Source organism: Callithrix jacchus, chromosome 19 (assembly GCF_049354715.1).
Source record: "Callithrix jacchus isolate 240 chromosome 19, calJac240_pri, whole genome shotgun sequence".
Taxonomy (NCBI): domain Eukaryota; kingdom Metazoa; phylum Chordata; class Mammalia; order Primates; family Cebidae; genus Callithrix; species Callithrix jacchus.
The window spans coordinates 52210592-52224102 of NC_133520.1; the positions used below are offsets into that span (position 1 = coordinate 52210592).

General features: G+C 37.4%; 1 long non-coding RNA gene across 2 annotated transcripts in view; it reads right to left on the reverse strand.

Moving 5' to 3' along the window:
- LOC118149430 (uncharacterized) overlaps positions 1-13511 on the reverse strand; it is a 114050-nt gene that overhangs the window by 39749 nt on the left and 60790 nt on the right. The gene's annotated exons all lie outside the window — the stretch shown is intronic.

A 13511-nucleotide genomic window follows, 5' to 3' on the forward strand; every position in this document is an offset into this window, starting at 1 on the left:
TCTGAATAATTTAATTCTGTTTACTTATTTATGTATTTCTATATTTTTTGAGACAGGGTCTCACTCTGTTGCCCAGGCTGGAGTACAGTGGTGCCATCACGGCTCACCGCAACCTCTGCCATCCGGGTTCCCTCCCGCAATGCTGAGATTACCGGCATGAGCCACCACTGCATTAGGCTGAATCATTCAATTTTAAACAAAAGAATTCGTCATGTTTAAATTCTGGAAACTTAAGTCTAGTTTTTAAATAGTTTTAAACTCCTTTGTTAGGTACATTATTAAACTAAATTGACCTATTTGATTACAGGTCTTTATTTTGAAGTATGCATTTTTTTTTGTTGACAAAAATGAAGAAATGTATTCTTCAGAATAAAGAAATGAATTCTATTTTAAATGAGAATAAAGTTTGGGCTAGACGTGGTGGCTCACCCCTATAATCCGAGTGCTTTGGGAGGCCCAGGCAGACGGATTACCTGAGCTCAGAAGTTTGAGATTAGCCTGGCCAACATGGTGAAACCTCATCTCTACTAAAACACAAAAAAGTTAGCTGGGTGTGGTGGCAGGTGTCTGTAGTCCCAGCTACGTGAGTGGCTGAGGCATGAGAATCTCTTGAACCCAGGAGGCAGAGGTTGCAGTGAGCCAAGATTGTGCCACTGCTCTCCAGCCTGGGCAACAATGTAAGACTGTCTCAAAAATAATAATAATTAGAGTACTTATTTGTTTCTGTAAATATAAGGGGAGAAGTTTTCCAGATATCAGGAATGGCCTGGAAATAGCAGTACATTAATCAACAAATTTTTGTGTTTCAGACAGAGATGTTTGATCCAGAAGAACTAAAGAACATTCATCATGACACAGATTTGTTTTTCCATTTAATCAAATCAAAAGGGCCTTTCAAGGTTTTCGTAAAAGGGCGGGAAATAAAGAGGAAACTTGTGCAAATTAATCAACAACATTAATCCAGTGCCTACTGTGTACAGGAATTATTTTGGTTGCAACTGAGAGACTTATAAATCTAAAATGCTATTTTTTTAAAATGAGTTTACTCACTAATGCAATTTAAGAGCCCAAGAATTAACTCTTTTCAGAGGTATAACTTAGGACTCTACGTGACTGTTTCTATGTTTTTATTTCTTGGCGTTGGCTCTTCTTTGGGAAGAATCTCTCTTGCGATTGCTTCCAAGATGGGCTCCAACATGCTTCATCATTCAGACCCAGGGGGAAAAAGAGACTGTTCCTTCCAGAAGAGTTTTTTTGTTTTTGTTTTTGTTTTTGTTTTTTGTAGAGACGGGGTTTTACCATGTTGACCAGGATGGTCTTGATCTCTTGACCTTGTGGTCCACCCGCCTCGGCCTCCCAAGTGCTGGGATTATAGGCGTGAGCCACCGCGCCTGGCCCCAGAAGAGTTTTAAAACATTTCCTGATGTGAAATCATGTGCCAACCAATTACCCTTCCTGGGAGAGGAAATATGCTTGCTGTTTTAGACTAGAGGTGGGATTAAGCTCATCAAATCACAATGCTCCAGAGAAGGAACTGAGGATATTTCCCAGAGGAAAATTACAGTCAACTGTTACATCTAAAGAAAAGTGAATGGATTCTGGGTGGCAAAATTAATAGATGCTCACTACAGTCCTCTAGAAGATTATTTAGAGAATAAAAAGATGTTTAAAATGCATTCCGAGCCACAAAATTATCACATAGACACAAAGAATGAACTACAGATACATGAAAAATAATTGCAGTTAAAGACTCGGAATTCTAAGTGGTAAGTTAGTTGTATAAATAACAAATGCATCTCAGAGGAGAAAACCACTGCGTGTTTCAATGGTTAGCCAAACATCATCCCTTCATTTAATGGTTTTGTTAATAGCATGATGCTTTAAAATGTTCCCACTCAATCCAGGCTTTTTCGAATTCTTGAGTTTTAAACACATCATTAAGTGATTAGTCTTCAGGCCTTAGACCCAAGATGTGAGGTTTTGAAATAATTTCCCTGTGACTGCAATAAAGAAAATAAATTGATTATCATTTGAAATGCGTTTCCATTGAGTTTTAATGCTTTTCTTTTTTACTCTCCTGAACATATATAATGGAACACATCTCTATAATTATTCCCAAGTGCTGAAACTTCAATCTCCATTGTGTAATTGAAATTTCCTCTAAAGCTAAGTGGTTTTTCTGGATCCTTAACAGGCTAAGAACATCTAAATGTTGATCATTTTCTCAGGGGAAAAGAGGAAAAAAAGAACATATATAGGGAGAGCGATTAAGTCTTTGTTGTTGTAAAGAAAATTCTCTCTTCAGTTTCCATTGCCATTTATTGTGAACCTTTTCTAAAAAACACTACTTTTTTTCTTTCTTGAATATCTAAGTATCTACGCATTAAACAAATATTTATTGAATGCAAAACATCAGCATATGCCAGCAGAATAGAAGCTGTACTAAAAGCTGTATCTACAGTGGTGGACAAAACAGTCACAAGTCTCTCGCATCAAAGAGTTTATAATCTAGGGAAGAAGACACAAAATAAAAAAGTAAAAAATGTAAACAAATAGAAAAAGCTATTGGTATGTTATTATGTATAATAACACATTATTATTATTATTATTATTATTTTTGAGACGGAGTTTCACTGTTGTTACCCAGGCTGGAGTGCAATGGCACAATCTCGGCTCACGGCAACCTCCGCCTTCTGGGTTCAAGCAATTCTCCTGCCTCAGCCTCCCGAGTAGCTGGGACTACAGGTGCGTACCACCATGCCCAGCTAATTTTTTGTATTTTTAGTAGAGACAGGGTTTCACCATGTTGACCAGGATGGTCTTGATCTCTTGACCTTGTGATCCACCCGCCTCGGCCTCCCAAAGTGCTGGGATTTCAGGCGTGAGCCACCGCGCCCGGCCAATAACACATTATTTATATTATATGTTGTAATAAACTATAGAAGAATTAACAAATGCAATGATAGAAAATGATTCGGTGTGGGCAAGTGAGATTGAGAAACTTAATTTCATAGGATTGTCATAATGCCTCTCCGAAGAAGTAACATTTAAATAGAGACCTAAAAGATGAGAAGGACATATGAAAAGCAGAGTATTAAGCGCTCTCTATAGGAGATCAAGAGTTCCCTGCTAGGGGAACAGCAAACACACTGTGGTGTAAATGAGTTCTCCGTGTTAAAGGAACAACAAGGAGGACCATGTGCCTGGACCATCGGAGGGCAGGTTGGAGTGAGGTATGAGGTGCATTTGGAGGGGCAGGTAGAGATCCAACCATATGGAAGCTTGTAGGCCCATGACCAAGAATTTGGATTTTACTTAAAATCTAAAAGAATGCCATTAATGTGTTTTAAGTAGCGAAGGACTATGGCCTGACAGATATTTTTAAAGATACCTCTGTCTGCCATGCAGTGAATAGATTGAAAGAGGCGAAACTGAAAAATGGAGAGAACAGCAAAGAGGTTCACACTTAGCCATGGCTCATTTCAAGGTGTGTGTAGGAAGTAGTGCCACCAGGATGGGCTGGCGGATTGGATGGGGAAGGTGAATAGAAGGGACGATGGTGCCAGTTTTCTGGTTTAAGTCACCAGAGAGGTGGTGGCTCTCTAAAACTGGGAAGATGCATCAGTCGGGATCTTGGCAGGAAACATACAGTATACTCAGACAAGATCACTGAAGACATTTTAATGGCAGGTGCTGTTTGCAAAGCAGTGGACAGAGTTAAGGGAAACAAAGGGATGGTGAAGGACTCCAGAACTAGCAACGCAAGAAGCCATTATCCTTCCTTGGTCTGAAAGGGCAAGTGGTACTGAGAGTTGTAGTTGTTGCCACCGCTATTGAAAAAAAAAAATCCCAAGAAAGCTGTGACTTTCTATATAGAAATGCAGCCACTACCAAGGAAGGGAGCCAGGGAATGCAATACCCAACTTTTCTCTCCTCCTGTCCTCCAATCTCCTGCCCTACCCCGCCACCAACAAATCTGAAATAGAAGCCATAATCCAAAGCTGACCACTGATACAGCCTATACAGGTAGCAGCATCCTGGGCTCAAAGCAGGGTGGAGAAAGGTGCAGAGGGGATAGAAGTTGTAAATGGAGAATGCTCAGCACAGATAACTAGCACAGGAACTGTTTTGGGGATAGGAATTAAAAGTCCCATTTTGTACTCATTAAGTTTAAAATACCTGTGAAATATAAATTGATACTTCAGGTAGAAACATGAGTCTACAACTCGGAAAAGAGATTTGTGTTGAAAATTACAATAGCAAAGTTATCATCATCTAGATTGTTTTTAAAGCAATAGGAGAGATGAGATAACTGAGACAGCTAAGAGAGATTGGAAAGAGCAGGAGTAAGAGCTAGAATCCAGTATTTGGATGTAGAGTGAGAGTCTGGAAAGGTAGGGAGAAACCAGAAGAGTGGGATGTCAAGAAATGCAAGAATGGAAGCAGCAGAAGATAATAGTAAGTGGGTAAATATGTTAAATGCAACTGAGAGGTCAGAAAAATAAATACAAATGTGTTCATTGGAGTTGGTGAAAGTAATAGACAATCTTTGACCCCCTTTTTACTTTTCAAAATTATATTTTTAAAAAACTTTAAACAATTTTACCTGTTTTATTAAATATATAAAGTACACTAAAATTGAAACATTTTAGGAAACAGCAGTCCAATTGATATTTTTAATAATATATTAATAAAATCAGGTCCGCAAACAATGTGAACAAGTTCTACCACAAAGAAACACAAGGCCCAGACATTTTTGCAGGCAAGTTTTACCAACCCTTAAAGACAAATTACTCCAATAGGTTAAGAAACCTATTTTCTTGATCTTCATAAAGTGATCCTATAATTGACATGGAAGAAAAAGGGCCAAAAAGAGTCTAGAAAAGCACTTTTCAAAGTGAGAATAGAAATTCTTAGGTGTTCCCAAGAACCTTTTGGGAAGGGTCAGGATGGCATCCATGAGGTCAAAACCATTTTCATAATAATGCTGAAATGTTATTTGCCATACTGATTCCTATTCTCTCATTAGTGTACTGTGGAGTTTTCCAGAGGCTGCAGAACATGTAATATCATGATGGATTGAATGAAGAAGCAGGTAGGAGACTCCAGCTATCTTTAGTTAAACAGATATGACAATCTAGCTATCGTCTATTAAGCCAGACATTTTTTAAACTGGCAAAACTGTGAAATAAAACTGGAAATTTTATTACTTTTATTTTTAAAACATATTAAAAAATTTTATTACTTTTATTTTAAAAATATTAACATGTAATGGGTTTACTAATAATACTTTCCAATGAATTCATAAACATTAAATATTTTAACTTTTGATTTCTGATAAAGTAAATATTGATGGATATAATTGGCATTTAAAAAGCGCTTTGGAATTTTCAATAATTTCTAAAAATGTAAGGGGATCCTGGGACCAAAAGTTTGAGAACTGCTGACTTAGCATAAAAAAGGAAGCAAAATAGAGGGTAGGCTTTTTTTTCTAATATCAGGACTGACTATAAAGCTAGCGTAGTTAAATATATATCAGTAAAAATTAAAATGTCTATTCTTTGCCAGTTTTGGGCTAGGAGGTGAAGAAAAAAGAACTCTCACATGCTGCTCGTGGCATGGTAAATTGTTCAACGACTGGAGAGTGATTTGGCATTGTTGAAGATACGCAGAGCTCAGGGCTTAGTATTCTAGTTCTACATATAAAACCCTAAGGAAATCTGAGTGCATGTGAACAGAGAGGCAAGAATATGAATTGCAGCCCTGTTTCCAGTCACAGAAATCTGGAAACAACCTATGAATCCCCCAATGGAAATAGGAAGGACATACAGCAACCCCAGAGCAAGAGTTACCCTTGGAAGAGAAGGCAAAGCAATGGCGAGCGGAAACAAAAGACTCTCAGTTGTATCCGTTTGTTTTATTTATGAGAAAAGAAGGGAGGGAGGGAGTGAGGAAGGGAGAATCCCTCTGAGGGAGAAAGAGAAAGATTAAAAACACAGCACCATGTCATCACTGGGTTAAATCTGGGTGACGTGTACATAGGAGTTCATTGTGTTATTTATTCTTCTGAATGTTTGAAATACTGCATACTAAAAACAAGCTACTGACCACATTCATTTGCATTCCCGTTCTGTGTAATGCACACAGGGAAACTGGTTGCCTACAAAGAGAATGTTAACGTTTAAATTCAGGTACAAAGTGGTCTAAATATACACCGCAGTCTAGCTCTTCCTAACACTCTGATAGTGTTAAAGGAAGTTTTATTTGTTGTGGGTTTTATAACCAAGCTATTTGAAGGAATGCAGTTGAAGCACGGAGATCAGAGCGTTTCAATCTTCTGGTGTCTCTTAGGAGGCGCCATATGTCGGAATCGTTGTCAGCCAGAAAAGCTTGCGCTACAAAAGTGCACCCTTCTGGGGAAAGTCAGTTTGCATAACTTATCCCATGAGTAAATTCGGACAATGGGGTAGCATCAAGAATGGGCAGTGATATCACCCCCGGCTGTGGTCATCATTCTTAACCCAAGTGGACCCAAATATTATCAGCCAAATGGATTGGTTTGAGGAATTATCAAAATAGTTTTGTCTTCATTTACTCCTTGGGATAGCAAGGGACCAAGTAAACTAGTTTCATGAATCTTTATTCCCAGCGTCCAACCTCCAAATTTCTGGAGGACAGAGTAACTCTTAACTAAGCTGTGAGGTAGACAAAGCATGAAACACCCTGATTTGTAAGAAAAGAGTTGACTCTAGTATTGATTATTGTTTCTATTCAATACCACCTACATTCATTAAGCATATATGCGATAGTTTGAATGTTTTCGTCTCCTCCAAAATTCACGTTAAAATTTAATCTCCAATGCAACATATGAAGAGATGTGGCCTTTAGGAGGCAGTTGAGTCATGTCATAAATAGAATCAGGTGTCCTCATGAAACGGCTTGATGAAGGGAGTTGAGGTCTCTTTCTCTTCTGCCCCTTCTTCCATGGACAGACACAGTGTTCATCCCCTCCAGAGGATACATAAACATGGCACCAACTTGGAATTGGAGATTGAGTTCTCATCAGACACTGAACTTGCTGGTGCCAGGATATTAGACCCCCAGGCTTCAGAACCATGACAAATAAATTTGTTTTTAATATAAATTACCCAGTCTGTGGTATTTTATAATACCAGTTCAAATGGACAGTATATTTTGTGAAGGCACTGTGGTAGCCTCCTTGCTAGTGATTAGGGAGAAGAAAATTAAGACATTCTCAACAAACACATCTGTAGAGGTAGTTGGCACAGATAAATTGAATTTGATGTATTTAAGCTTGGTGCTGGATTTATTTAAGTTACCACTGCCAGCTGCTTTTCCATAGGAGGACACTCTGCAAGAAAACTCTGTAAGAAAAGTTCTTGGACTCTTCCCATAACACTACAAAAGTCACTCTTGGTTATGTAAATAGAAGTAGAATAACATATGTTATGGTTTGAACATCTGTCACCTTCTAAACTCATGTTGAAATTAATTGCCATTGGAATGGTGTTAGGAAGAGGGACCTTTAAGAGGGGATTAGGCCACGAGGGCTCTATCCTCATGAATAGATTAATGCTATTATCATGGGAATGGGTTCCATATAAAAAGGCGAGTTTGCCCCCCTTTGACTCTCCCTCAGTCACTCACTTTTGGCCGCGTTATGATGCACCAAGAAGTCCCTCTCCAAGTGCCAGCCCCTCAATCTTGTACTTCTTAGCTTCTAGAGCTGTGAGCCAATAAACTTCAGTCCATCGCAAATTCCCTGTCTGTGGTATTCTGTTATAGCAGCACAAATGAACTAAGATATCTATTGGCCTACAAATCTCAGATTCTTTATGTGATTTGGTGGAATTGGAAAGAGGGAAAGTAAATTTGCATAGAGTTAAGTAGGCTTCAGTGAGGAATAAGATAAAGCCCATGACCCTTTATCTTTAGATTACTAAAATTATTAGGAACTGTGATGTTTTAGGATAATGTCAGTTATAGTTCTCTTGCAGGAAAGGACCTTAAAAACCCAAAGGAAACAAGAAAAGTAAAAACCTGTGCTAGTGATCCCTGTTTCACACAGAATCTACAGATCAACATGAGGAAGGCCTTTAAGACAACTCCAGACCCAGCCACCCCATAAATATTAGCTCATGAGTAAAAACCATAATCACTTGTACTCTGGAGATGTGTGTTGCAATCAGAACCATAGAGGCAACTGGTCTTTAGATGCAGTACTGTGTCACAGCAATAGAAGCTACAACAGTTGAAAACCAAGCCCAGTCGGTGGGCAGGTCACATGGCCTGGCATTTTTAAGTAGGAGCAACCATGCAAATAAGGCCAAGTAAGCTTCTCAGGATCTTGGACCATTTGGGATGATGGGGTTCATAAAAGCTTGGTGCTGGATTTTCTCCTAACATAAATATATAAAGCTAGACAAATCCACTGGAATATAAAAGGGATATTGCCTTTTATGCCCCACACTACTGCAGAGAGCCATACTGGTTACACTTACATATCCCAAGAACATCAGCAAAACAATCCATTTTAAGGGCATAGACCTACAATCGAAATCTGCAACTAGTGCTAAAGAAACATTATGAAGAAACTCAGTCTTCATAAAAATCCTTGAAATCCCCATAACTGACAAGAACAGAGACAGTTAATAAATTGTTATGTATTGTTCAATAATTTCATGTTTGTACTGAAAATATTGTATGCAGAATTACATTAGCTCTACCTCCCAAGAGTTGCTATGTGTAATCCTGTATACAAGTGTTAGAAGCCAAATTTGTCAGTAGTGTGAAATGTAGGCATTTTAGTTCAGGCTGTAAAATTAAAATTTTAAAGACAATGTTCTAGATTTTAAAGAGAAAATGTGTAGCTCCCAACAGAGTATGCTCCAGTATGATACACATCAACTATGTCCACAAAGGTGGTGCCAAGTACTATATGTACTTGGATAACACAATGGAAAGCCTGAGAGCAATTGGATTTGCCTCTACCAGCTTGGAGTAACAACCAGCGCTAGCTATACAATTTGTGGCACTCTGTCAAAAATGAAAATGCAAGCCTCATTGCTCAAAAACGCAATATAAAGGGATCTTTTTAAAAGTACCTAAAATAGGCTGGACACAGTGGCCCATGCCTGTATTTCCAGCACTTTGGGAGGCAGAGGTGGGTAAATCACCTGAGGTCAGGAGTTCAAGGCCAGCCTGGCCAACATGTTAAAAACCCATTTCTTCTAAAAATAAAAAAATAGTTGGGCGTGGTGGCACATGTCTGTAATCCAAGCTACTCAGTAGACTGAGGCAGGAGAATCTCTTGGACCCGGGAGGCAGAGGTTGCAGATCATGCCATTGCACTCCAGCCTAGGCAACAAGAGAGAAACAACTCTCCAAAAAAAAAAAAGAGAGAGAATCTAAAATATAGAGCATTTTCCTTTCTTTCAAAGTATCTCCCTCTCGATTTGCCATGGTGTTTTTTATCGACCAATTGCATTATTTTTCCATTGCCGCATAACAAATTAGCAGCTTACAACAACAGCCATGTTCTCTGACGGTGTTCATGGATCGGGAGTCTAGGCATCGCTTAGTTGAGTCTTCTGCTCAAGGTACCTAAAACAGTCAGATGTATAAAATCAAAGAACAGAATGGTGGTTGTCAGGGGCTGAGGTGAGGGGGATATGGGAATTTATTAATCACTGGGCATAAAGTTTCAGTCAAGCAAGAGGAATGAGCTCTAGGGAGCTGCTGTGCAACACTGTGCCTACAGTCAACAAGAATGAACCATATGCTTAAAAATTTGCTAGGAGCATAGCTCTCATGTTAAATGTTCTTACCACAATAAATAAAATAAATAAAATGAATTTAATCTATTTATAGACTCTGATTCTGGAAATATTATAAGGATTGAAGAAACTTTTTTTTGAGATTTATGCTGAGAGTCTTTCAGTTTCTCTATGAAAGTGAGAAAGGCAATGAATATGGAAAGCCGCCTGTTTCCTCATCTCTATTAATACTTCGCTCACAGGGTTCTGGTAAAGATGAAGTGAAACAGCAGAAGTCCCTCATAAGCTGTAAAGTGCTGTTCACGCGTAAGGAGACATTAGTGTTAAAACTAATGTCAACAACAGAGACCACGTCAACAAATTACTTTTTTTATTAGCAATCCTATTTGCCAATGAAAAATGAAGCCATAATTTTAGTAAGATCCTGCATCTCACACTGGTTTTTAGAGGCTGACAGTAGGAGCTCACACTGTGATCAGTGAGGTAGGAAGAGGGCACCAAGAAATCACTGCAGAAAAGAAGCGCTAGAATGGAAGGAAGTTTCCCCGGGAAAATGTAAGTTCTGCCCTCCGACATACTTAGCTTCTGGCTGTTAGAGAGAAGATCATGGATATAGTGTACTTCACTAACAAGAAGCATACATGTTCATACTCAGGACTTTCTCTTTTTTTGAGATGGAGTCTCACTTTTGTTGCCCATGCTGGACTTTCTCAGGAGATTTAAAAGATATTTTCCCTCAGTTTAATAAATGCTATCCCAAAGTACTTGGAAATAGACTTTAAAATGTTTGATATGCAAGAAACAATTTTCAGGCCAATCTTTTGACAACAGACTCCTCTGTATCTAAAGCAATCCATTATGTGTTAAGTCCTTCTGAGTCCAGAATTCAGTCCCAATTCACTCCACCAGACTGTCAGTGAAATCATGACTAATGAGATAGAGTACTCAAGGCAGCAGCTGATGGGTGTGACACTCTGTGATTGAACAGCTTCCCATAATGAAGCAAAATGTGACGTGCCCCAAGGTTTTCAGTAAAGAAAAACTGAAGGAGAAATCTTTGGATAGAAAGAAGCAATTTTCTAAAAGCTCGTGTATATTTTTTCTATCTTTTGATAATGTAGACTCTAGGGGTACGGTGCTCCCCCTTTAGAATTTCTGCTCAATTAGGAGCCACAACCAAAGTCATTTCCTATTGCTTGTATGGATCAACTAGAAGATCCTTCAAAAAGAGCTATATTGAAACCAAGCAGCAAATAGAAATGGACACAATGTACAGTATTCTAAACAGTCAAGCTACAAGTATGGGTTTCTGAGCCTGCACTAACCAACTGACTTACTGACTCATGGACCTCTAGCTCAGTATAACAGAGATCCGAGAAGAGTTTTTAAAATAAGGAAATACTTCTAACACTATGGCTTGGCACCTAAAGCTAATGAAGATCATCCTGAAGTCTCTTACCTCTGGCACGACAGTTAGGTCTCCAGAGAAAATCACTTAAGAAAGCCTTGGTCCTTGACCAAGTAAAGTTTTCCTTTTATTGTTTTAGGCTAAAAATAAGAAAAGAATGACTCAGCAAGTTTTGGCCTATATACTGTCATTCTGTAGAACTCCCTAAATATTTAAATCCAAATTAAAGCATAAACAGCCTGAAGAATCACTTTCTCTAGGCCCAAGGACAGTTTGATGGAGCAAATTTAAATAGTATCTATATGTTGCTTTGTTATGAAATTTATTTGCCTTGCCAACAACATAGTGTGGTAATTTAAAAGCTGGGTTTTTAAATTAACAGTCTTGACCTATATTTTGCTACCAATAGAAGTCTGGTTTCTAACTATAATTCCATACTAAATTCACCGCTTGTACATGAAGAAAAATCTAAATTAATTGACATGTAAAGGGGTAGCTCTAAGTAGGAAGCCATAAGAATTGCATGATAGAAGTTTAATATCATTGTTCTTTGCATCTGAAAATGTCATCAATAGCATGCATATGACTGAAGGAGAAAAACCCAACATGCTGTATGCGCCTGCACAACTCTCTGCAAAGGTTTAGGGTAACGGTTCAGAGGACTGATCATTGACGGCTTCTTTCTAAGCTGTAAACATTCAACATTGCATACAGGTAGGTTTTAACATCTTTTCTGTGGCTCACTTTGCATTTTAGACCCTCCCCCACTCAGCTTGTCCACAGCGGTTTCAATACCCATGCTATTCAGACCTTTTAGAAGGTTTGCAATAGCTTGGTTTTACAATGAAATGACAGTCTCCCTTATTTGTGACTTGAAATACTATCTCGTGTTTCAATGATTTTAAGTAATTAAGGAAACAAATAAGGCTTCATGAATAATATCCATTACAAAATTATTTAAAACTAAGTTTATAGATTGTAGAATTAAAACATGGACTAGACTTTGTAGACTAACAGAAGCACTAAATACATGAAAACAGATACCCTCACTAGAGTTAGGCTAGAAGAAACATCACAATTCTAGAAATAAGCATTCGTGGATTAACTCAAAGAGAAGTGGATTCAGCTACTCAGCTTTGTAATTTAAAGTGCATTAGTGCTTTGTACCTTAGACATGCTGCAATAATCATTTTCCTTACCTATTCTTATCACAGACAATGACTTACTTTCAACCAAATAAAACATTGGTTTCTAAGGAATTATTTCTTTGATGATTCTGATATTGCTTATATTTTTATTGTCTCTTCATAGTAATGACAAATTGCTATTAAACAATTTACACAGTTGACATTATTAAACATCTAGTGACAATACCTGGCATTAAAATATTTTGATTTTATGAAATGTTATACTATATGCTTTATGTTTTTAAAAAAATTAAGATCATAGCCACTAGCCTTTCATATTTCAAAACTTTACCTGATATAATTTCTCTGCCTATAGTATTTTCAATAATTTAAAATATTCAAAATGTCATGACTACTTACTAGTGCTCATTTATAACCTAAAATAATCTGTTGTTCCTATTGCTGATAACTTTATGATTAGGCTTAGCATTTGAGGCTCTGTAATCTGGGACTTTCCTCACTCAACAAATGTTCTTTCTACCACTCTGTAGCTGAACCTATCATTCTATGCAAGATAGTATTTTAAATTGTCCCATAAATATATCAGGCTCATTCCCAACATCATTCTTTGATTCATATTGCTCCCCAAAATGTAACATCCTCTTCTCTCTTTTTACCATCTATCTATATTCTAGTGTTTTTGATCATTCAGAATACCTATATAATTACCTGTAAAGAAAGGAAATTAGAACTTCATTTCATACATTCAAAATTATATATATTAAAAAGTCTAAAAATTAAAGTATAACACAGCTAAAACAAGATATATGTAAATATTTGAACACAGAATAAAGTCTAAATATAAAACCAACGGAATAAATTATAAATGATCATTGGATTTCACAAAAACAAATTTTCATACACTAAAAATAACCATTGAACAAACTGAAATGAAAATAAACTAAACTCCTATACCAGAAAGATATATATAGAAAGATATCTTTTTAAGTTTCCCTTTCCAAATATTTCAGAGAACACCTGAAAGCTATTTATATCAAGCAGAACAAAAATATTACAGTCAAACATATCTCCAGTAAGGATTTTCTGCAGGCTTATTTTTAGGAAATCTGCTTATTTTTGCTGCTTAATTCTAAACCCTCTCATTAGGTATTTTAAATG